We start from the raw sequence: 25,906 nt of genomic DNA, 5'->3' as shown, positions 1-25,906 counted from the left end.
CTAAGATATTTTCTCACTCTCATTGATGTCATGTCTCTGGACAAATGTCACCTTATCTGGGAGACTTTCTTTACATGAAATAAGTACACAACTTCATATGATTTATCTCACAAGGATGTAAGTTTTCTTTTAAAACCCCTTTCTGAGGTAGCTTTCACAAAAACTAAATGTATGATTTTAATCATATAATTTCATACAATTTGATTAATGTATACATCTTTATAATCATCAGTATAATCAAAATGTACAAGATTTCATCACTTCTCAAAAAGTCCTCTTCTGACCAGGGGTGCTCAAACTCCCACTTCAGGACCAGGCCCACTGATCTTCCTGATAACATAGATTAGCGTTCCCTATCCTAGAAATGAATACTAACGGATTCATACAGTAATCGCTCTCTTGTATCTGGCTTCTTTTCCTCAACATGTTTTTGAAAGTCATCCATGTTATTTGTGTACCAGTAATTTGTTCTTTTTATTGCCAAACAGAATTCCATTGTATGGATTTACCACAATTTATTTATTCATTCATCTGTTGATGGGTATTTCAATAATTCCAGATTTTCACGATCATCAATAATACTATTACGAACATTTGTATACAGATCTTTCCATGGACATATATTATCCTTTTCATGGGTAAAAGTGGAATTGATCAGTCATATGATAACTATACATTTAACTATTATTTAATTAAACTATTTATTTTGACATATAGAGTCACATAAAATTATAAGAAATAATACAGAGATATCCCAAGTACCTTTTAGTAAATTTCTCCCAATGGTAACTACGACACAATATACAACCAGGAAATTGACAATGATATAATCCATAAATCTTATTCACATTTCACCAGCTTTAAATGTACGTGTGTGTGTTTATGTAGTTTTATATGATTTTATCAGTTTCAGGTATGTATTTCTACCACCATATTCAAAACAAAACACAGCTCTATCATGACAAGGATCTTTTTTGCTGCCCTCTATGATAAAAACCACCTTCCTTGGGGCGCCTGGGTGGCTCGGTCGGTTAGGCGTCCGACTTCAGCTCAGGTCGATCTGGCAGTCCGTGAGTTCGAGCCCCACATCGGGCTCTGGGCTGATGGCTCAGAGCCTGGAGCCTGCTTCCGGTTCTGTGTCTCCCTCTCTCTCTGCCCCTCCCCCGTTCATGCTCTGTCTCTCTCTCTGTCTCAAAAATAAATAAACGTTAACATTAAAAAAAAAAATTTAAAAAAACCACTTTCCTTCCCCAATCTCAATGTCTATCTGATCCTTAGTAACCACTAATCTGTTTTCCATCTAAATAATTTTGTCATATCGAGAATATTATATAAATAAATCCATGGAGTATATAACCTATTGATATTGTTTTTTTCTCTCTGTATAATTCCATTAAGATTTACTCAAGTTGTTGGAGCACCTGGGTGGCTCAATCGGTTAAGCGTGTCAGGTCATGATCCAAAGCTGGTTCGTGGGTTCAGGCCCCATGTTGGGCTCTGTGCTGACAGCTCAGAACCTGGAGCCTGCTTCGGATTCTGTGTCTCCCTCTCTCTCTGCCCCTGCTTCACTTGCACTCTGTCTCTCTCAAAAATAAAGAAACATTAAAAAAAAAAAAAAAAGAAAAAGATTCACTCAAGTTGTTGCTTATGCCAATAATTTGTTCCTCTTGATTGCTAATTAATATTCCAATTGTGGTATGGATGCACCACAGTTTCACCACTTACAGAAGAACATGGGAGTTGATTCCAGTTTGTGTTTATTATGGATAAGACTGTTAAGAATGCTTTTGTGTAAATATAGTTTTCATATCTCTGAGATAAATGCTAAAGAATGCAATTGCTGAGTCATATATGGTGGTTGAATGTTTTATATGAAATATCAAATTGTTTTCCAGAGTGGCCTTAGCATTTTGTCTTCCCATGAACAGTGTATGAGTGATCCAGTTTCTCCGTATCTTCCCCAACATTTTTTAAAAATTTAGCCATTTGGATAGGCATGCAGAGCTATTCTACTGTGGCCTTAATTTGCATTTGGCTGATGGTAATGCTGAACATCTTTTTATGTGCTTATTTGTCATCTGTATATCCTCTTCAATAAAATGTCTGTGTATGACTTTTGCTCATTTTCTATTTGGACTGTTAATCTTATTGTTGAGATTTTTTTTTTTTCTGTGTATACTCTAGGTCCCAGTCTTTTTTTGGATACGTGGCTTACAAATATTTTCTCAGTCCGTAGCTTATTCTCTTCGTACTTTTAACAAGGTTTTTGGCAGAGCAAATGTTTTAAGTTTTGATGAGATCCAATTTATTAGTTCTTCTTTTTATGGGTAATGCTTTTGATATCAAGTTTAAGAGCTCTTTGCCTAGCCCCAAAACCTGAAAGTTTTCTCTGATTTTTTTCTAAAAGTTTTACAGTTTTACATTTTACATTTAAATCTGTGATTCATTCTGAGTTATCTTTTGTATAAAGTGTGAGGATTAGGTCATGGATTTATCTTTTTTTGTGGTTTTCATTTATCTTTTCTCTTTTATTTTCTTTACTTCCAACATTGTTCTTCTTCAATATTGTATTGGCCATTCTGGGTCTTTTATCTCTCCATATAAATTTTAGAATCAGTTCCTTGATATCTACAAAACAACTTGCTGGGATATTTGTTGGGATTGCACTGAATCATGGATCAAGTTGGAAAGAACTGACATCTTGACAATATTGAGTCTTCCTATGAACATGAAATATTTCTCCATTGATTAAGTTCCTTCATTTCATTCATCAGAGTTTTATAGTTTTGTTCATATATGTCTTGCACATATTTTGTTAGATTTATACCCAAGTATTTCATTTTTTTTTTAAAAAAATTTTTTTTTCAACGTTTATTTATTTTTGGGACAGAGAGAGACAGAGCATGAACGGGGGAGGGGCAGAGAGAGAGGGAGACACAGAATCGGAAACAGTCTCCAGGCTCTGAGCCATCAGCCCAGAGCCCGACGCGGGGCTCGAACTCACGGACCGCGAGATCGTGACCTGGCTGAAGTCGGACGCTTAACCGACTGCGCCACCCAGGCGCCCCTCAAGTATTTCATTTTTTGTATGCTAATGTAAATGATATTGTGTTTTCAATTTCAAATTCTACTTTTCCATTGTCGGGATATAAGAAAGCAATTGCCTTTTGCATATCTTGTATCCCACAAATTTGCTATATAATTGCTTATTATTTTAGGAGCTATTTTTTTTAATTTTTTGAATTTTCTACATAGATGATTTTGTCATCTGTGAACAGACAGTTTTATATCTCCCTTCCCAGCTTGTATACTTTTTATTTGCTGTCTTGAATATTGTATTGGCAATAATTTTTATTATGATGTTAAAAAAGAGTGATCACAGAGGAAATCCTTGCCTTCTACCTAATCTTAGTGTGAAACTTTCAAGCTTCTCACTATTGTATGATGTTAACTATAGGATTTTTGCAGTTAGCTTTTATCAGGTTGAGAATATTCTCCTCAACTCCTCGTTTACTTAGAGTTTTTATCATGAATGGAGATTAGCACTACTATCTTTTTAGATTATTGTATTGTCTTCTAAGTTGTCTTCCTACCATTCTTGATCCTCTTTAATCTATTTTTAAAATAAGTGCAGGGGTGCCTGGGTGGTTCAGTCGGTTGGGCATCCGACTTCAGCTCAGATCACGATCTCAGGGCTCGTGAGTTCAATCCCTGCCTCGGGCTCTGTGCTGACAGCTCAGAGCCTGGAGCCTGCTTCAGATTCTGTGTCTCCCTCTCTCTCTCTCTCTCTGCCCCTCTCCAGCTCATTCTCTCTCTCTCTCAAAAATAAATACACAATAAAAAATGAAATAAAATAAGTGCAGAGCGATATTGGTAACATTTATATCAGAACTCATTAATCAGTACACCCCAATCAATTCCCCTCTCAGAGAAAATCCAAACACCTTACGATGACCTACCAAATCCTATATGATCTGGTCCTCTCCCCTAGTCTTACAAGACTTTGATCTCATATCTTTTTACTTTTCTAGCACATTCTAATCTAACATCACTGTAGCCTTTCAGTGCTTAAGTATTTCAGCCATTCTATTTACTCAGGGCCTTTGTCCTCGGTGTTCCCTATGCCCAGAATGGCATTCCACCAGACACCCACTTGGCTTCAGATTTTTACTTCAGATTTTTCCTGAAGCACTTCTGGCCATCTCTCCTACCCCCAATCTTTGCAACCTTGTCTCTTGTTTACTTTTTCCCTTTTGTCACCTTCATTGCCTATGTGCCACACGTGTCCATGGTCTATTGCCACAATAATGCTGCATAACAAATGACCACCAAGACTCAGTGGCATACATGAGTCTGTGGGTGGCCCAGATAGCTCTGCTGATTACTACTCGACTCAGTGTTCTTGGCTAAGCTAACTTATCATCCGAGGTCTACCTTTGGTTTGGATAGGCGCATCTTAGTCTAGGATGGTGTCTCAGCTTATTCTCATGGGAGGAGAAATATTCAGAGACAGAGTAGAAATGTACAAGACATCTTTGGCCAAGGTGTGGAACCATCACACTGTCACTTCCAACACATTCTGTTTTCCAAAACAAGTTTAAAAACTGGCCTGTATTCAAGGTGTGTGCAAAGCCACACTGCAAGGAGGCTTAGATAGAGTAAGATAATTAGTTAAAGTCAAAAAATCTGGTCAATCTACCACATTTCATGATTATTAATATACTTTGCTTATCACCTTCTGCCTTTACAGAATATAAGCTCTAAAAGTTTAGGCAAGAGTTTTGTCTATTTTATTAAATGCTTTATCCAAAATGACTATCATTTTTTTTGGCACACAGAAGGAATTCAATAATTATTTGTTGCATAAGTGGATAAATGGAGACCTCTTTGATCTACAACCTTAAACACCTTTACAGAGACTGTAAGCTCTTTGAGGGCAAATACTCTGAAATCATTTTTTTTTTAAATTTTCAACACTTGAAACAAAGGAAGGCATATAAAGGGTATGGAGTAAATTTTTTTTGGATAAACAAATGAGTAATAAATGAGTAGGTCCTAGATGGGAAATGAAATGAAAGGGAAATCTTCTAATGGTATTAGTTTGTTCTTTTAGATGAATTTTTCCAAGTGTTCCTTCCGATTTTAAATAACTTTTTGGAAATAGTCTTTCTAATACAGAATGGAGTTCATGGCTTTTGAAAGTATTATGGCAGTCTTCAGGCATATTTGGCATGTAAGATTAGAAAGAAGCATCTGCATAAAGCTATGAAGAAAAAACATGAACATTAAGATGTGTTATGTCCACCTAACTGTGGAGATTAACATAACTGTAGAAATTAAACTATGATTTGGGTTGAGGACTATATCATAAGTTTCATTATGATTAGCATGACTTACTCATGATTGACTTTACCATCAAGGTTTTGCCAAACTTCCAGACAGAAGAGCCTACTGGTTTCATTTAAATCCAGTTTCAATTAAATCCAGAAGTATCATTACTTCTACTCTAAAATTACCCCAGAGATCATCTCAATCTTATTCACTCTTTGACTCTCATGTTAAAGGACGCAGTTTGGAAGAAGTATACTTAGAATATTCCTGCATCTTTATCTTCTTGAGAGGTAGATAATTTTTTTATAGAATGGTTTTAAAATCCAAAGTGTTAGAGCCATGTGCACTTCATAAAAGGCTCACTGAGGCATGCATTCTTGATTTCTATACTTCTATATTTATGTACTTTTATATATATGTACCATACTTTCATAAAATGCCTATTTTAAAAACTATATTTATGTGTATAATCTTACTTAGGGAAATTGAAACACTTGAGAAATACTACATCAAATTTTGAAACCAAAAGAAACATAGATCTGTTCTAATTCCTATACCTCATAAAATCTATTTATCAATCTGGACTTTCTTATATTAAATTAAGAACTTGAATACATTTTCAAACATGCCCTACTTTTTAAAAAAAGAGACTTAATCTCCTTTCCTCTGAGTGCTATCTTGGCTTCCCACATCTCCTCTTCGCCTCTTCTTCAGCCTAGTGAAAAGGTTTGTGGTATAATTTATAGATTTCTTCATGAACCCAGTTACTTTTTCCTACCATAATAAGGAACAGAAATTAAATCAAAAGTTCATTATTGGGACACACTAGTTTTATTCTTTGTACTACCTGCATTTAGTTCTCATAAATGCTGATATATTTACATTTTGTAAATCCACATTCTACATTATTTGAGGATAATTTGTATATATTCCCCATACATTTCAAAATCAGTTTGTCAAGGTGGGGGAAAACACAATACGACACGTAGGATAAAACACTAGAGATGACTCCAGTGTGATAATATTTAAAATAGTGATTGTCCATAGCTATATAAATATCTCTCAGTGAGAGACTAAATGATTGGCCATGTAAAAGTGCTGATGAGAATCACCGCATATAGAAGTTAGTTTTAACTGACTGCCAATGTTTACTTTAAAGTTGTAAAAAGGCAGAGTTTCAGGAGTGAATTCAAAAAGGGCTGAATTCATTTGACTGCACTGTTTCAATGGCATAAACATGCAACCTCTTATTCAGGCCAATAGCTAAGTTCTCATTTCACGAGTTAGACATTCCAAGACAAAGCAGAAAGAGATGTGTTAAAGATTAGACTTGCAAATTTCAGAATGCAGAGTGTCAGTCTAGTGATGTTAAAACATCCATTTAGAATAACTCACAGAGTAACTGCAGCATATTACAAAGTGGAATCATGAATATGCAATCAGCAAATGGTTCTGGAGCCTGATCACCATCTCTTGTCAATTACAGCAGTCACTTTCTGTGATGGTACCTTGGCACTTTGACAGTGATTATACCTTTACATGATGTATTGCAGATATTATGCTTCAGTTGTTTACAAATAGAACCATATCTTACTCTTTCACTGTAAGAATAGAGTGTTTTAAGTAAGGAAAATATTCCTCATAATAAATCTTCCATTTAAGTCATTCATGCCTGATCAGACTGGGAATATCATATGATGCCACTACCACATGACAAAAGCAACCCCCTTGCTCCTTCTTTCTGCTATGCCTAAAAGTGAAGTAACCTGGAGCTTTTTCAGGTTAACTAAAAAGAAACGGCATAGAGGATTAATTCACAACATAGTGCCCATCACTCTAGAAAAGCAACCTAGTCAAAAGATAAATCTGTTTTTAAATATAAAGCAAAGTTATAAGACAGACATATAGCTGTCAGTCAGGGCAAAATTATCTGGATCAGATATATTTTGGCTGATTCTCTTACCTATGAAAAATCGCGTATTTGCTTATATGTAGGTATCAAATTCGCCTAAAAATGCAATCTCAATTGGTTTGCTTAGATAGTAATTTTCTCCAATGCTTAGTTGCCTAAACTTCAGGTGAAAGTACGAGGGAGACTGAATAATCAGATAATTTCTCAATTTGCCACTTAATTGTATCACTATATTAATATAAATTTTAAAACTTCATTATCTTTTTTAAGTGTTTATTTTATTTTTGAGAGAGAGAGAGAGAGAGAGCAAGTGGGAGAGGGCCAGAAAGGGAGGGAGACAGAGGATTCGAAGTGGACTCTGCTCTGACAGCAGAGAGCCCTATGCGGGGAGAGAACTCATGAACCATGAGATCGTGACCTGAGCCAAAGTCCGACACTTACTCAAGTGAGCCACCCAGCAGCCCAGAAACCTCATTATTTAAGACTGCTTTAGGGTATGCAAACCTATCCATTCATATTTCTCTTAAATATTGAGGATTTTGCTATTCATATATATGTTATGTATAAATGTTAGACTTAATTATTTGTAATTTTCTGCCCACATAAAGTTTCACAGATTCAACAATTTATGTTTAGCTATTGACTCAGGAAGTTCAGAAATTCACAGTTATGGAACACTATAACTAAAATAAACTGTGGAAGTCATATTGTTGAAATCACTTTACTCTCATCACCTTCCTGTGCAAACATTTTTCAGATAAGAATGGAATTTGGTACAGGTCACATAGCTAAGGTCAAAACCAGATCTTCAAATCAGAACTCTGGTTTCACAATCAAGTATCATTTTTACCACGCCACAGTCTTTTTATGTTTAATGGAATGGTATAAAGGAATAGAGGGAGAGGGAGATAAAAGGGAAGAAGTAAACTGTAGGACAGTGTCTCCCTGGAAAAACTAAAGCCTTAGATCTAAACATAGAATTGTGGAATGATCTAGATCTTGAAATGTCCCCTCACAATAATGGGATATTCCTCACAGACAAGATGAACTAAACTGTGGTACAGGACATTAAACAAAACCTTAGAAAAAAGAACAGAGTACAGAATTTCTAAAAATAAGTACTAGCATTTCAGCTCCTCTTTTTCTGTAACATTTCTCCACAGTCCACGTCCATTAGGCTACATAAGAGGTTATATCACACAAAATAACCACTCACAAAATAGTGCTCATTTTTGGGAAATTGTTTCATATCCAATGGGAAAGGAAGTTAAAATCACCAAGACTGTTTTAGAGAAAAGAGGATATGAGAGCTGCTGTTCAAACGTGAGTGATATAAAAAAAGAATGGTAGACAATTATTCTCCATAGGTATGAAAATAGGAAAAAACAATAGAACCTGTTATGGGAAAGGTAGACAAAGTGCCCAGCTCTGAAGGAAATATTCATGAATTGAAATGATTTTTCCCTAGTCATTTTAAAATATAGGACAACTTGTTCTGAATAATTCAATAATATTAAATTTCAAACATGAAATTAATTCAAAGGCATAGTTGAGACTGTAGACTAACAAAAACAGAGAAGGACACAAAATAATAATAATCTTAAGGTGACAAGTAAATTAGAATCACCAATGAACATCACAGTCATTATTAAAGTTGGATCTTTTCATAGAGGAAAAGACTGAAATGACTCTGTCCAATGTAGGCAAAGATATTAAGTCAGAGAGAACCCAATAATAAGGAAAGCAGCTAGGCTCAAGGAAAAGAGGTGTGTCTGAAGTAGAAAACAGATCAAATGAAATGGAAGATACATTAAAATATTTATGAAAAGCTTAACACCTAAAGTGAGAAAAGAACTAAATCTGTAAATTGAGAGAGTATAGTTTTCTAGGAAAATGTAAGATTGGCCACAAAACACCAAGATGTTTTATTTAAGCTACTGTTGAAAGATAATAATCAGCAAAAGGAACAAGACAGACTAACATCAGAGTTACCATAGAAATCACCAATGCTAGATGACAAAGAAATATTTACTAATGTTGCTCACAACATTGTACTTGAAGTCCTGGCGAGCACATTATGCCAACCAAAACAAGCCAACTGGGAGGAAGACATACAACTTTTTCTTTGCAGATGGCATGATTGTCTATGTAGAAAATAAATAAATAAATAAATAAATAAATAAATAAATAAGCAAACAAATAAATCCCAAACTCCTAGAACTAAGAGTGAGTATAACGAAGTTGAAAGACACAAGACTCATATAAAAAAGTTAACTGTTTTCCTATATACCAGTAATGAACAACTGGAATATCAAATTTTAAAAATTTACAATAACACAAAAATGACATAAAATACAATAACATAAAAATATTTAAGTAGAAATTTAACAAAACAGGTGCAGTATCCAGATGTGGAAAACTTCAAGATTCTGAAATCTTGAAAGAAATGGAAGAAAATCTAAAGAGATTATCCATGTTCGTGGATGGAAAAACTCCATTCTGTTAAAATATGTTACTTGCAACTTGATCTTCATGCCGTCTCAATCAAAAAGCCAGTAGCCTATTTCACTCATACTGACAAACCAGATCTAAAGTTTTTATGAAAAGGTACCAGATTTTGAGACCTCCTCTAAGGCTATAGTAATCAAAACAATGTGGCATTGGTGAAGAACAGACACTTAGACTAGTGGAACAGAATAGAAAGCCCAGAAATAGACTCAAATGAATAAATTCAACTGATCTTTCAGAAAAGACAGAGGCAACGCAACAGAGAAACAACAGTGTTTTCAACAAATGGTGCTAGAACAATTGTATGTTCATATGAGGGTAAAAAATCAACCTAAATACAAACCTCACATTTCACAAGTTTACCTCGAAACAAATCATAAATGCAAACGTAAAATGCAAAACTGTAACACTTGTAGAATACGTATGAGAAAACCCAGGCAGCATTTATTTGGGGATGAGTCTTTAAATATAAAACCAAAACACGACACATGAAAGAAAAATTAATAAACTGGACTCTATTAGAATTAAAAACGTCTGTTCTGCAAAAGACGGAAGAGAATATAAAGAAAATAAAGAGAATATTAAGAGAACATGAAGAAGAGCTACAGACTGGAAGAAAATATCTGGCAGTACATATCTGATAAAGGATTTTTATCCAAAATATACAAAGAACACCTGAAACTCAATCAGAAACAAACAACCTGATTTAAAAATTTGAAAAATGATCTTAAGTGACACCTCATCAAAGAAGATATAAAGAATGAAATATACGCGTGGGAAAAGATGCTCAGCACTATTTCTCTAGGAAATTGCAAATTAAAACAACAATGAGGTACCACTGCACACCTTCTCAAAAAATTAAAATCCAAAAAGCTGACATGACCACTTCCTGAGAAGGATGCCGAACCACAGGAACTCTTAATCATTACTCGTGGGAATGACGAATAGTACAGCCACTTTGAAAGACATTTTAGCAGTTTCTTACAAAGCCCAACACCGTCTTACTATCTGATCTAGTAATCGTGCTCTTAGGTATTTACCCAACTGATGGGAAAACTTATGTCTACATAAAAACCAACATGTAAATGTTTATAGCAGCATTATTCAAAATCACGTACAAAAAACTGAAGGCAATCAAGATATCCTTCAACAGGTGAATAGTAAACACACTGTGCCATATGCATACAATAGAATATTATTCAGCAATTAAAAAATGAGCTATCAAACATGAAAAAGGCATGAATGAATTTTAAATGGATTATGCTAAGTGAAAGAAGTCAGTCTGAAAAAGCTGCATAATGTATGATTACAATTATAACATTGTGGGAATGGCAGAACTATATAGAAGCAAAAAGATCAGTGAATGTCGGAGTTGGGAGGAAGAGGGAGGGATAGGTGAATCACAAAGGATTTTAAGGCTGTGAAATTATTCTGGATGATACTAGGCATTTGTTTAACACCTGTAATGACCGACCACGATGACATTGTACGCTTGTAAAAACCCATAGAATTTTAAAGCATAAAGAGTGAACTTAATGTATGCAAATTAGAGAAAAATCATTTAAAAGATTAGGGTCTCCTGAGAGGAAACACAGAATGTGATAAAACTATCTATCTGCAGTATAAAGGTATGAAGCAAACTCACCTAACAGGGTGGGGGAATAATATACTTAAGTAACTTTGGAAATGAATGGAATTTGTAAAAATAAGGAGAAAGGAAATTGTACATAAATCCTATACTCTTGTTCATTAAGTTGTTTCCCACAGGGTACAGGTGAATGATTCTGATCGCTGTACACAAATACTAAAATTGAACAATTAAATAAATGGACAGTGAGTGGTGGGTGCCAGCTTTCTCCTTATTGGAGGGAAGTCCAAAGTCAGTGAGTGAGGAGAGTGGGCTCAAATGTTTCATCTGGTAATGGATTAGAGTTGCAGCTATCAGAATGCGCTCATATTTAGTTTATAGAGATAAAGAAGTTTATATACATACATTTGCTTGCTCTTTCAGCTGAAAGGTCCCAGAAGCAATGACACCCCAACAGCAATGAGCACACCTAGTATTCAGATCTTGGTTTCAAATACCAAGATCTTCTCCAGAGAGAATAGAAGGGAGGAAAAAAAGTATTATATACCAAGGTTCTTAATGAGGAAGTAAAATGTTATGGGAATGTAGAATGTGATACATTAACAATATATATTATAAACCCACAGAGCAACCCACAAAAAGCATAAAATAAGAGATACAGTGAAGAAACTTATGATGGAAATAAAATGAGATAAAAATACTAAAGCCAAAAAAGGCTGGGAAAAAAAAAGAACAGATGGACCAGTGTAAAACAAATAGCAAGATGGTAGATTTAACACACAAACCTACAAATAACAAATTATAGGGGCGCTTGGATGGCTCAGTCAGTTAAGCATCTGACTTCGGCTCAGGTCGTGCTCTCACAGTTGGAGCTCTGCATCGGACTCTGCTGACAGCTCAGAGCCTGCAGCCTGCTTGGGACTCTGTGTCTCCTTTTCTCTCTGCCCCTCCCCGCTCATGCTCTGTCTCTCTCTCTCTCTCTCTCTCTCTCTCTCTCTCTCTCTCTCTTTCTCTCTCTTTCTCAAAAAAAAACATTAAAATTTATAAATTAAAAAAATAACAAATTACATAAAGATTGATGACTCTAACTTAAAATCAGGGATAGAAAGAAAAATTAAAGGAGCCCAATCCAACTGCACGCCCTTTAAAGACACACATAGAAATACTTAACAAAACCAAAATGGATACATTATTGAAGAGAAAATTGCAATAATAGATACATACATACATACCCATATGTAATAAAGCAAGTAGAATAAGACATTAAAAGGTTACATTAAGGAGTCAGTTGCATGATGTTAGACAAATAGGTAAATGGAAGAGAAAAGAACACCTAGAAATAATCCAAGAACACACAGTCACCTGAATTAGTTACCTGATTAGTGGGGGAGAAATGCCCTTTTCTACAGTGATGTTAGAATGACTAGTTAGCCATATGGAAAAAATTACAATCCTTAAGATTTATATTAGACCAGACTCAAAAATGAATTGGATCTCAGTCCTAAATATAAAATTAAAACAATCAAACTTCTGGAAGAAAAACAGAAAAATATCTTCACAACCTGGGTGTAGGCAAATCTTTCTTGAACAGAAAAAAAAAACAAAAACAAATATAAAAATGATATACTGAATTTCATTAAAATTAAGAAGTCTGTTCCCAAAAATCACGATTAAGAAGTGAATAGGCAAGCCAAAGATTGGGAAAGATATTAAAATACAAGTATGTGATAAAAGCTTTATATAAAGACTGTATAAAATTCTCCTACAAATCAACAAAGCAAAGACAAAGAATCCAAACTTAAAAATGATGATCAGTTACTTCATGAATTAAGACATTCAAATGATGAAAAGGAATTTGAAAAGGAACTCAACATCATTACTATCATTACTCATCAGAGAAATACGAATTAAATCCAAACTGAGATTATGATTACGCACTCACCAAAATGTTTAAATAAAAAATAATGATAATATTAAATATCAGTGAAAATATAGAGAAAATCCAACCCTTATGCATTGCTAGTGGGAAGAAACATTTTTACAACCATTTTTTAAAAACACTGACATCATCTACTGAAATAGAAAATAGGTTACTATGTGATATAGCAATTCCTCTCTCCTTGGTACATGCTCATAAATATGTGTATATGTCCACAAAAGCACATGTATAATAATGCTGATATTTTTATTCATAATAGCCAAAACCTAGAAACAATTCAAGTGTCTAACAACAGAAGGCTAGATAAAGCAATTATGGTATTTTCATACAAAGTGATTCTACACAATGATATTAAAGAGAAGAAACTACCAATATAGGCAATAACATAAATGATTTTCTAAAACAAAAGGTGTGCGAAAGAAGCCAGACACAAAAGAATGAATATATTATTATTCCATTGATATAATATGAAAGGCAGGGGAAAATCACCACATTCTATCTTGCCATGCTGTCTCTAGTTAGGAGCCCTCTAAGAAGGATCTGACCCTGGACTCCAAGTCTCTATTCATGTCCAGATCAGCAACTACCCCTGGTGGGAAAGTGGCAAGAAATCTTAAGTTATTCCATCACTGGGGCACCTGGGTGGCTCAGTCAGCTAAGCGTCTGACTTCGGCTCAGGTCATGATCTCGCGGTCCGTGAGTTCCAGCCCTGCGTCAGGCTCTGTGCTGACAGCTTAGAGCATGGAGCCTGCTTCAGATTCTTCTCCTTCTCTCTTTGCCCTCCCCCACTCACTCTCTGTCTCTCTCTGTCTCTCAAAAATGAATAAACATTAAAATTTTTTTTAATTTAAAAAATTTTTAAAAAAATTAAAAAGTTACTACATCATTCCCTGGAGAACTTGTAGCTCTTCTCTATTGCTCCCGCGGACCCTTTCCTAAATGGGTCTTTTCTTCCTAAATCCTATGAAACTATGAATCCTATGAAATCCTAGGAATTGAATTATACTTTTCGAGGTTTGGGCTTCATTCTTTACACTCTCACCCATCCCAGCTTTACAATTAAACAAAAAATCTTGAAGGGCAAATTGTCTCTATGTTTGATTCTTCTCAACTCTCCAACTGTGTTACTCTTCGCTGTGGGGTCTTGAAACACTCCCCTAGTTTCTCTGTCTTTCAGTCAGTGCCCTCTGCATGGCCTTCTCCCAGATTCTTAACGCACACTAAGGATTAGGCTGACCTCAGAGGGATGCAAATCCTCAGTTCACACCTTAAAATTTCTTCCTTCTTGGTAAATTTCACACCTTGAGCACTCCTTGCTTCCACAGCTTATTGATGTTTTAAATTATTTATCTGTGTGTGTGTGTGTGTGTGTGTGTGTGTGTGTTCATGTGTGCGTGTGTGTGTGTGTGCGTGTGCATCATTTAGGTCTTTCTATTATTTTCGATGGCAACATTCTTGTCTTCCCCCACCACTGTGAATTCCCACACTTAATAATACAAAAGGTTTGACCCTGTTTTAATACTAAAAACAAAATTATGATGGCCTCTAGCCCTTCCAAGGATATTTGAACCTGAATAAAGAGACATCTTTCCAAAGAGCTTCGCAGCAGCTGGGCCATACAGGAATGGGGATTTGCTTGAAGTAAATCATTTATAACTAGGAATTAGAGAGAATATCTTATTCCCCAAACAATGTGCTGCACCCGTGTTGGTGAACGAAGCTTAGGGAACTGTTACAAACAGTTTTCTGTAGCTAAAGATAGAAGACTATGAAATCCAAGTGACAGCCTGCAGCTTCATTACAAATACCACCTGATTGAATCATTTTGAGGGGCCGTCTGTCTTCAATACTCATGTGTGCTGTATCTTAGACTGAAGAGGGAGAAAATTAGGGAACTTTCAGAATGAAAACTGATTTCATAAATTACAGCCCAGAAAATAACAAAAAGAGCTGTCATGCCCTTTAGCAGCTTTTCCTTTAATTTCTGCAGAATCTTTTGTCTTCAACCTTTGAGCCTCGCTATTGTCTCCATTGTACTCAAACCAGGGCTTTTTTCTTCAGTGCAAGTGCTGGAAAAAGATACATGATGATTTTTGTGCTGATTAGAGGGGAACTTGCATGTACAGATAACTGTCACAAGACCACAAATTGCACAAAACTAAATATGTAAAAGCCCAAGAAACATGGAAGCAAAGGAAGGACTATTAGCAAAAATATGGTTATATCATCACATTATATAATAAGCATATGAAAGAAAGACCTGATCCATTAAGCTGTCATCAGAAGGCCAGTTATGTAAAACTGTGGCCAAATGTCAGGTGTTTGGATGGGTAGGAATTATAGTGTCTCAAACTTCATATTTAAAAGAGCATCCCATTAATATAGAGAAGATTTTGTGACTAATAACCTCTTAAAGACTTGTGTGATAAAGATTTTTATTCAAGGTATATCATTACTGTTTGGTTTATTTTAAAACATGTCTTTTGTCGAAACCCATACAATAAAAGGGAAAGTATATATTGTTGCTTAAAAGTTTGAGCTATGCATTTACATACACCATGTACATCTATGCACCAGGCGTGGCAAGGAATACAAAAAAGAATAATAAACGCCATCTACCTTGAAGGAATTTAGGTGACATGTTACACACATTGAAATGGACTTGTTTCATTAATGAAACATGCTGCAAGACAGGAAGTCCAGGATGTAAAAGCACAGTGAAATGACTTGCCATCAAATATAAAAGTTTTTAAGGAAAGAAAGGCATCTCATATGTTTTTATGAATGATTCATAATAATTGCAGTGGACTAACAGTGGATTTAAATGACATATACAAGTATAATGAAGAAAGTAAATAAAAATATTGCCCCAAAACACATACCCAGGAAGCCAAAAGAAAAAAATCACTGATAAGTGACCACTTTTCTAGGACTTTTTTGGTGCATGTATGTACATACATAAAGAGATGGATATACAAATGATATTTTCACTGGCTCTAAAGAGCTGGATTATACTTTAAAAACCTGTTTTTTGGGGTGACTGGGTGGCTCAGTCAGTTAAGCTGATCTCAGCTTAGGTCTTGATCTCAGGGTAATGAGTTCAAGTCCCAGGTTGGGCTCTGCTCTGGGCATGAAGCCTACGTAAAAGAAAATCTGTTTTCCTTAAGAATCCATTCTCTAAACACTGTTATGGAGAGATAGGGGATAAAGAGCAGACCTCTAACAACCCCCATCCCAAACCAATTCACTTTCTTTCCTGCGTACCTATGGAATTAATTTCTTAAAAAATTATTCCTTAATGGTTCAATAATGTAAGGAGAGAATGTTTTGGTTTGCAATATTCAGCATTAACGTTTTTTGGATCATGGTGTTCTTTTTTGATCTTAAAATCCAGTATTTAATCATTTCAGAGATTATTTATTATTTTATTTAACCTTTGAATCCATTATAATTTTCTCTCCATTCATATAAACATCTAATCCAGTGATACAAACTATCTACTACTGGAATATGTATTTTATTGATTTATCTCTAATTTCTTTTGTTTTTGTTATCACAAAAACTTCTTCCTATCATAATTCAACTTTAGTTCCTTGATGTTTCTAATTTATTTTTTAAGTTCTTTAATGATAAATTTTTCCTAAAATTTATTTCTTTAGGGAATCAATACCTTATAATGTAAATATATACTTACATTACCTCAACTAATTTCCCCTTTGAGAATAGATTTCCTATGCCCTTTCAAAGCACATGAAATGAATGGTCCTTTTTCTTCAGTTATATTTTCTTCAAGACTGGCCTTTTTTCTTCCCTATAATGGTATTTTTTTCTTTAAATTTAAATTTTTATTTCACTTTACCCATATGTTCTAAGTAACAGGGTATTTCTACATTTATTATGCCATATCCTTTCATCTTTTTTCACGTTTGAGTGGCTGTATTTTCTGTTCTAGTGTGGCTACATTCTTGACTAATTTTCTACTGCATTGGGTGCTGGCTTTTGTGTTTCTTTTCATTTCGGTTTGCAAAAGAAAGATGGCTTCTTTCTAATCTTTTTCCCATCCAGAGGGTATGTAGACAGGCTTATCTGAGAATTAAGAATTTTTTGTGGCCTACTCTGAATTATAAGGTATTGTTCAATGCTGTGCACCAATGTTCACTCTTCTTGGGAAGAGTGGGATAGTCCTCTTATCCCATTCAGATGATAGGAGGGGGTGGTGGATAGCTCCCCGGACAATGGGGACAATGGACACTTCTCTCACCGTCCACTTGCCAACTTTTATATATTTCTCTCTAGCAACCATTTCCATCACTTCCCAGTGAAACAAGGGAAAGATAAAAGTAAAAAAAGAAGTTCTGCTTCTTCGCTGCAGTGTTGGAATATTCTTTAGAAGGTTCAAGATTTCATACTCATCATTTCAACTTCAAGGGGGAGGGTGAGCTCTGTAAGTCAAGCCATCATGTATTCCTCAGTTCTGCCCCAAAGCCTAGGTCCTATTCCTTGCCCCACTTCAACTGTAATTGCTGGGAAACTTTATTGTTTTTTATCTTGCTTTGGGAAATTTATTTTGTACATGCTTTTTGGGCAGTGGGGTTCACCCTCAAAATTCTTTCAGTAATTCTTTCATTCGGGTTATTATAAACAAAATGAAGATTTCTGAAAATGATTAAATGACATGCCATGGACATAAAATGATGCATCAATTACTAAATATTTATATTAATAATAATTAAACAGAGAAAAATACTAATACTATAGAATGGAGTTCTCACATTAAGAAACCAGAGAAAACTTTCCATTAAACGACTCAGGGAAATTAGTTGCTACTGTGTATGACTCAGTCATCTTTCCATAATAATATCAACCTCCTTTCCTTTTGGAGAATACATTACAAACAACCTTACATAAAATATATAGGGCAAAATCCCTGAACAAAGACAGAACATGTTCATCTAATTTCCTGGCCATTATAGCACTCGAGGCATGTGGCATACTGAACTAGGAAGACCAAGTGGAGAAGCAAAGAGAGGTATAAAATACTATGTTTGTGAGTTGTGTCACAAGAACGAAGGGATTAGCTTTAAGAAGAACAAAGAGCTACTATATAGATTAATATATTTTTATTCTTAAACAAAATGTTTATTCATATTTATTTTGAGAGAGAGAGAAAGAGTGTGAGCAGAGGAGGGGTAGAGAGAGAGGGAAAGAGAGAGAATCCCAAGTAGGCTCTGCGCTGACAGTTGGGGGCTCAAACCCACAAACCGTGAGATCATGACCTAGCCAAAATCAAGATATGCTCAACTCACTGAGCACCAAGGCACCCCTAGATTAATGTATTTTTCATTTCTAACGCATCCTATGTCATCAAATGATGCTTGAAATGGGAGAAATCTTAAATCATAAAAGCAAAGGATACTTTTAAATATCCAACTTGCAGTGAGAATTCAAACATCATTTGTGTGACCCTGGCCACTTTGTTTATGCTTTCTGAGCATCTCTATCAGAAAGAGTAAAATGTCGAGATAATGATGCTTATCTTACAGAAGTGTGATGAAAATGGAATATGATATAAATGTGAAGATATGAGCACAATGCTGGCATATAAAAATAATCAATAAACCATACCACATAATAGTAGTAAGAGTGGTGGTTGAATGATTCGTCACTACAACTACTTGTATTAATATTATTTTACCCTCTGAATAAAGTCAATAATTTTCATTTTTTCCCCAATTTTGTCAGCAATGGTTAATTCTTGACAAATGGATGGTGGGAGACACAATGTGGCAGGTGGGGGCTGGGGCTAGAGTATGCCTTACTAAAGCAGTATGTTTTGCAGTCCATCTTCATGGAGAACATGAATAATTTAACTACTCAATAAAATTACTATTGAAAATAAAACTAATAGGCAAAAATTAGCCGGAGAAAGTAAAGAGATAAACTAAAATCTACTCCCCTCCTAAGTAGACTTGGTCTTTAAAAAAAAAAAAATTACATGTCATCCTGTATATCTAGATCCTAATGAGGATGCTTCCTTAGATTATTAAAAAGTTAGAAAGCAGAACTAAGTATCACTCAACTTTTGCATGCTTACAAAGATAATATATACCACTGGTTCAGCAATACCACCTTTCATCCTGTCGTATAGTAGTAAGGATGGAAATCATTTGTTTTGAAACTCGGGCTACAAAGTCAGCCGTAGGCAAAATGGCGAAAGAAGTCAAGATTTTCTTGCCTTAACGTCTTCCCTTCTAGTTTTGGCTCATTCCATTATGTTCTATTCCTATATATTCTTCAGTATCTAGCCATTTTCTCCAGTGAGCCACACAAGCCTGGCCTTCCCAACACTCTAAACTTAGGATTCTAATAATGCCGGTTTTCCTTTCCTTAATTTGAAAACTTGTTTAGATCATTCTTGTAGAGCCTTGCCCCTGACTTTCAAGGTAACAGCTGGCTAAGGGAATCATTTATGAATTAGATTTTTTTGTCTGCTATCCATCTTTACCTCCCCCCCTTGCAAGCTCTATGATGGGAAACATCTAATTATTTAGGACCTAAGTGACAGCACTTTGCTTGGTATGTTTACATTCATGATTTCATTTTATTCTTGGAATAAACCCTAATTATTTTACATATGAGAAAGCCAAGGCTCAGCAATGCATATAAACCTCAAGATCACACAAATGCTAAATGAGGTGGTTATGGACTTAATATAGGCTGGCTGATTCAAAAGTCCAGAGATCATCTATTATACGATGGTAATAACCTTCATGTGTCCAATCAAAGGATGATACATAAATGACTGAGCCGCATGGCAAATAATTCAGAATGTTCTTTGATAGTTATTTTCGTCTTCAGATTGCCAATGGCTCCTTTTATCAACAGATTAGGCAGTGTACATCCACATATCGATATTAAATTAGATAATGATCAGAAATTCTTGGTGCTTATTTTGTTTTGCTTCTTTTGTTTTGGATTTTGGTCTTGGTTTTGGTTAGTTTATACTATTTCTTTCCATTTCTCCAAGTAATATACATTTCTACTAAGACATTCTATGAGAGAAGAAATGCTTTATCTTTAGTCATTAAAAATATTATGCTAGAAATACTGGCACTCCAAATCTTTTTAAACTAGAATAAATGAGTGTGATGTGGAATAATATTTAAAATTTCAAAATGTTTTGCATATTGATTAATACATGCCAGAAAAACAGAAGAGTTTTGGCTGGAAAAGTAAAATCATAGATATTTTGGACATTCCCCAATGTAAACGCCCCACTGCCTTTATCACGGATAGAATAAATATGATCGCATTTGCTTTGGAAAGGAGAATCTTTCTTCTCACTTGAGAAATTATAATTTTTTAAAAACATAGCTGAGTTTCTTTTCCATTAGTTCTAAACTCTTAATAATTCAATTTTTCACCAACTGTTTCTGAAATGAGTACCTAAAGGTTTCTATACATAATAAATGGTTTCCATGTTCACAGTTGCACCAGCAGATTATGATGTACTATCACTTCTTTCTTTACTGTTATGTTGTTGTTGTTGTTGTTTTAGTAGTATTTTGTCCTGGGAATTAATCTCACAAAATACCCAGGGAAGTTTTGGGGTTTTGTTTGTTTGGTTTTGGTTCGGTCTCGTTTTTTCCTTTTTGTCAAAAAGCATTCTGTCCATTACTTTTTCTTAAAAGGAAAATAAAAATCAACTCAAACAGTATTTAATATGCACACATATTTCCTATATTGGCCTCTTTACTGAAGTAAAATTTGTACATAGCGAAATGCGTAGATCTTAGGTGTTCAATGAATTTAAATGAATATATTCACTCTTGTAACTAACTCCCAATCAAAATATAGGATTCATGAAAGTTCCCTCATGATGCCTTCCACTCAATCTCACACCACATAGGCAGTCACTATTCTGGTTCCAATCACTGTAAATTAATTTTACCTGTTTTTGAACCTCATATAAATGGAATCCTAAAAAACGAACTCTACCCTGCCCATCTTCTTTCACTCAATGTAATTTCTTTGCAATTCATCCATGTTGTTGACTGTGTCAGCGGTCCATTCTCTATTCACTGCTGAGTAAGTATTCTCCTATTTATGGATTGTTTCCAGTTTGAGCTTAGAGGAAATTAGCATATGCCACCACAAAATATACCACTTCTGCATAAGTATCATATGAGCTGGAGGCAAATGAAAATCAACGGATGCATATCAAAGGCCCCACAGCTTCCCTGTTTTGCTAAAAGTAGAAAATTTTGAGAAATGAAGACTGCGATAAATCCCCTCTCCTGAGGAAGTTTTATGGCCACAAAAAAGATGGAAACTCAGCGCCTGTCAAGATGAACTCACGCAAACAAACCTTTCTCTTGTAGTTTACTTCACAGCTTGCCACCCTGGGAAGTCCAAAATCCCTCTTTCTTCGTCTAAAGATGGTATACAAGCCCAAGTTCTAACCACCACCTTGAGTTACTCATCACGAAGGTTTCTTTCATGTGATGTGTGACACATTGATTAACAAATTCTGTTTTCTCTTGTTCCTCTGTCTTTTCACAGTCTAATTTGCAGGGCCCCAGTAGGAGAATCTAGGGGGACAATGGGGAAAAAGAAATTGTTTTTGCTAGAGACTGTTGTGTTTACAGCTGCTATAAATACTTTTATACTAGTTGTTTTGGGCACATATGTATTCCTTTCTCCTGGGTAAATACCAAAATGTGACTCAGTCTTGGTGTGTATTTACCTTGAGAAACTGCCAACAAATTGTCCAGAGTGACTGTCTATTTTATACTCCCACCAGCAATATATGAGAGTTCCTAGTCATCTTATACCATCACAGGCATTCATTGGTCTTTTAAGTCTCGGCTGCTCTAATTGGTATGAGGAAGTGTCTCAGGGTGGGGAGTAAATTGTATTTTCCTCGAGCTCTCTTTACCTGGAAGACATCTTCATTAACTTATTGCAACTTGTATACCTTCTTTTACAAAGTCTCTTTCTTTTAAATTGTTTTGTAACGTTTACCATTTATTTGTTTGTTTATTTACTTTTAAGAGAGAGACAGAGTGTGAATGGGGGAGGGACAGAGAGAGAGAGGAAGACACAGAATATGTAGCAGCTCCAGGCTCTGAGCTGTCAACACACAGCCCGACATGGGGCTTGAACTCACGGACCATGACCTGAGCCGAAGTCAGACCCTTAACCAACTGAGCCACCCAGGCTCCCCTACAAAGTTTCTTATAAAATTATGTAGCATTGTTTGACTTACCATTGATCTATAAAAATTATATTGTGGTTACAAATCCATATATACATATAATTATATAATATATATGTTTATTATATATATATGTGTGTGTGTATATATATATGTGTGTGTGTATATATATATATACATATATATATATATAACAAATTTTTCTCCAAGTCTGTATCTTGCCTTTTGTCTTAAAAATGTTTTTAATGAGTAGAAGTTTTAATTTTGAATAGAGTCCAGTTTATCAACATTTTGTGTTTAGTATTTTTTACATCCTCCAGAAAGTCTACATATTCCAAGTTCATTAAAGTGTTCTCCTGTGTTTTCTTTTGGAAACTTTATAGTTTCAGCGTTTACATTTAAATACCTAGTTATTCTAGCACTAGTTGTTGAAGCTCTTCTTCTTTCCCTGTGAGATTATCTTGTGTCTTGCCTATGTGTAGAATCTTTGCTCTGTTCCATTGATCTGTCTGTTCATAAGTCTATGCAATACTGGCCTGATTACTTATACTTAGATATGAAATTTAGGCAGTTAATGTCTTTCTATGTTATTCTGTTTTTCAAGTCTGTTTTGGCTATTTAAGTTCTTTTGCATTTCCATATAAATTTTATTTTAATAAATTTTTTAAACTTTTTTTTAATTTATTTTTGAGACAGAGAGAGATAGAGCATGAATGGGGGAGGGGCAGAGAGAGAGGGAGACACAGAATCGGAAGCAGGCTCCAGGCTCTGAGCCATCAGCCCAGAGCCCCACGTGGAGCTCGAACTCACGGACCACGAGATCGTGACCCGGGCTGAAGTCGGACGCTCAACCGACTGAGCCACCCAGGCGCCCCTCCATATAAATTTTAGAAACAACTTTCAATTCAATATTAGGACTTTGACTCCAATTGCACTGAATCTAAAGATCAGTTTGGAGATAAACAAATCTTCACAAAATTGACTCTTCTAATTCATGAATGTGATATGTATATATATTAGTTAGATCTTTAATTTCACTTTAGCATTCTTCTGTAGTTTTCAATGTGTAGGTTTTATATATATTTTACTGGGGCGCCTGAGTGGCTTAGTCGGTTAAGCATCCGACTTTGGCTAGGTCATGATCTCGCGGTTCGTGAATTCGAGCCCCGTGTCAGGCTCTGTGCTGACAGCTCGGAGCCTGGAGCCTTGGAGCCTGCTTCGGAATCCGTGTCTCTCTCTCTCTCTGTGCCCCTCCCCTGCTCATGCTCTATCTCTCTCTGTCTCTCAAAAATAAACAAATGTTAAAAAAAATTATATATCTTTTATTAATTTTATTCCTATTTTGGTTTTGATGGTACTTTTTAAAATTTCATGTTCCAATTATTTGCCGTTAGCATACAAAAATGCAAATGATTTTCATATATTGCCATTGTACCTTGTGACCTTGCTAAGTGTAAGTGATAGTTTTAGTATTAATTTTTGACACACTTAGAATTTTTTACATAAGCAATCATGTTGTCTGAATAAAACTCATTTAATTCTCCCTTTCCAATATGTATTTATTTATTTATTTTTATTGCTTGTATCTGCTGGCTGTGATCTCTAATACAATGTAAACATAAGTAGTGGAAGAGGGCACATTTAGCTTTTTTCCCAATCTTGGGAAAAATGATTCAATAAGCAATTATTAAACGTGACATCAACTATGAAGTTTTTTTTTTTTCAAAAAAAAAATTTTTTTTTTGAGAAAAAGAGAGGGTGTGCAAGGGGAGGAGGGGCAGAGAGAAAATCCCAAGCAGGCTGCACACGCAGCACAGCACGCACAACTGTGGGGCTCAATCCCGCAACCATGAGATCATGACATGAACAGAAATCAAGAATCAGATGCTCAACCAACTGAGCCATCCGGGTGCCCCATAAGTTTTGTGGATGTTCTTTATCAGGGAGAGGAATCTGCCTTCTAATTCTAGTTTGATAAGAAATTATATCATGAAATGTAAAACTTTGTCAGATACTTTCAATAACCTTTTTGGTATGATTATATGATTGTTCTCTGTTAGTCTACTCATTGGTGGATAATATTGATCAATTTCAAATATTAAACTAATTTTGCCTCTCCTGATACATTCTACTTTGTCATAATGTATTTTAATTTTTCTTCTGTAAGATCTTCTGATGTGTGTTAAGTTTTCTTGGAATGTAAATTCCTGCTCTCAGACTCCCAACTTTAGTTAAGCAATATCAACTATGTTTTCCAACCTGGGTCCAGAAGGCATGTAACTTTGCTTAGCACATCAGGGAGAGTGACTTTGTTAGCTGCCTTGGTAAAGGCACTCTGCATATATGCAAAATCTATATTGGTGCCTCTCTGTGAGCTGTCAAATGATGTCACACTTGCTAATTCATGGACTATTTATCTTGGTGTTTACGCTTCAAGAAAATGATGGCTGTTTAATTATACCACAAATGAGTTTTGCCAGTCAATTGTACGGCAGATGTTATTTACTCCCGGAACAACTGTCAAAAGACCAAAACAGCCATCTAACAAATCAAAATGTACTGTATTGAGTTACATTTCACAGGCAGCACCTCTACCATCTAGCTACAGGCTTTGCATTATGGTAATGATGGGAGGGGCAGCATCATGGAGGATAATAGCCAGCCAGAAACCCACTTGTCAAAGTAAGTAGGATTAAAAGACATGTAACAGAGTGTAGTCGACCTGGAGCGGAAATGGGGAACTGTCAATAAACATTTATAAAACCCTTCAAATGTGCTTAATGTTATGTATTAGAGCGTTCACCAAATCATTCCATGATGGCAGATGGGAAAGAGGAAACACCCATCTTCTCTATTCCTCTGGTGACTGAACTGTAGTCAATGAAATATATGTCCCCCCCCCAATTTATGACGCTATAAAGGTGGCGAGAATGCCTTTAGCTGGATGGTTACCATAACTTGAATCTAGGAAGCATGCTACAATAAACTTTTTCTGTGTGTTGTCTGAACTTTTCTAAGCTTGTGGGAGCATTTTATTATGCCTAACACTTGCTTCAAATAAAACTTGCCAGTGAGCTCTGCTGTGGCCCTCTTTTATGTAGTGTACTGGTATCATGCCAAGGTTTTTAATAAGGACAGAAAATAAGAACTCTTAAAAGTTTAAAGCCCAATAATCTAGGAACTAAAATCTGATTAAGTACAAAATAAACTTTCTACAATTAAATGATTCAGTGGCAGATAAAATGGAAGCAGAGCCCAAGAAGTAACTCTTACCAATTTAATTTTGCATCCTCCACCAAACTGGGATGATGTCTTTCTGCTTAGCACAGAAATATTGAGGCCAAAAGTGGTCCTCATTTCTTTCAGCCAGAATTACAGTCCATTGAGAAAGATGAACGGCATGGCTCTCTT

The sequence above is a fragment of the Prionailurus bengalensis genome, chromosome D4 (genome assembly GCF_016509475.1).
Source record: "Prionailurus bengalensis isolate Pbe53 chromosome D4, Fcat_Pben_1.1_paternal_pri, whole genome shotgun sequence".
In the NCBI taxonomy this organism is placed as follows: domain Eukaryota; kingdom Metazoa; phylum Chordata; class Mammalia; order Carnivora; family Felidae; genus Prionailurus; species Prionailurus bengalensis.
Note: the sequence above shows the minus strand (reverse complement) of the source record.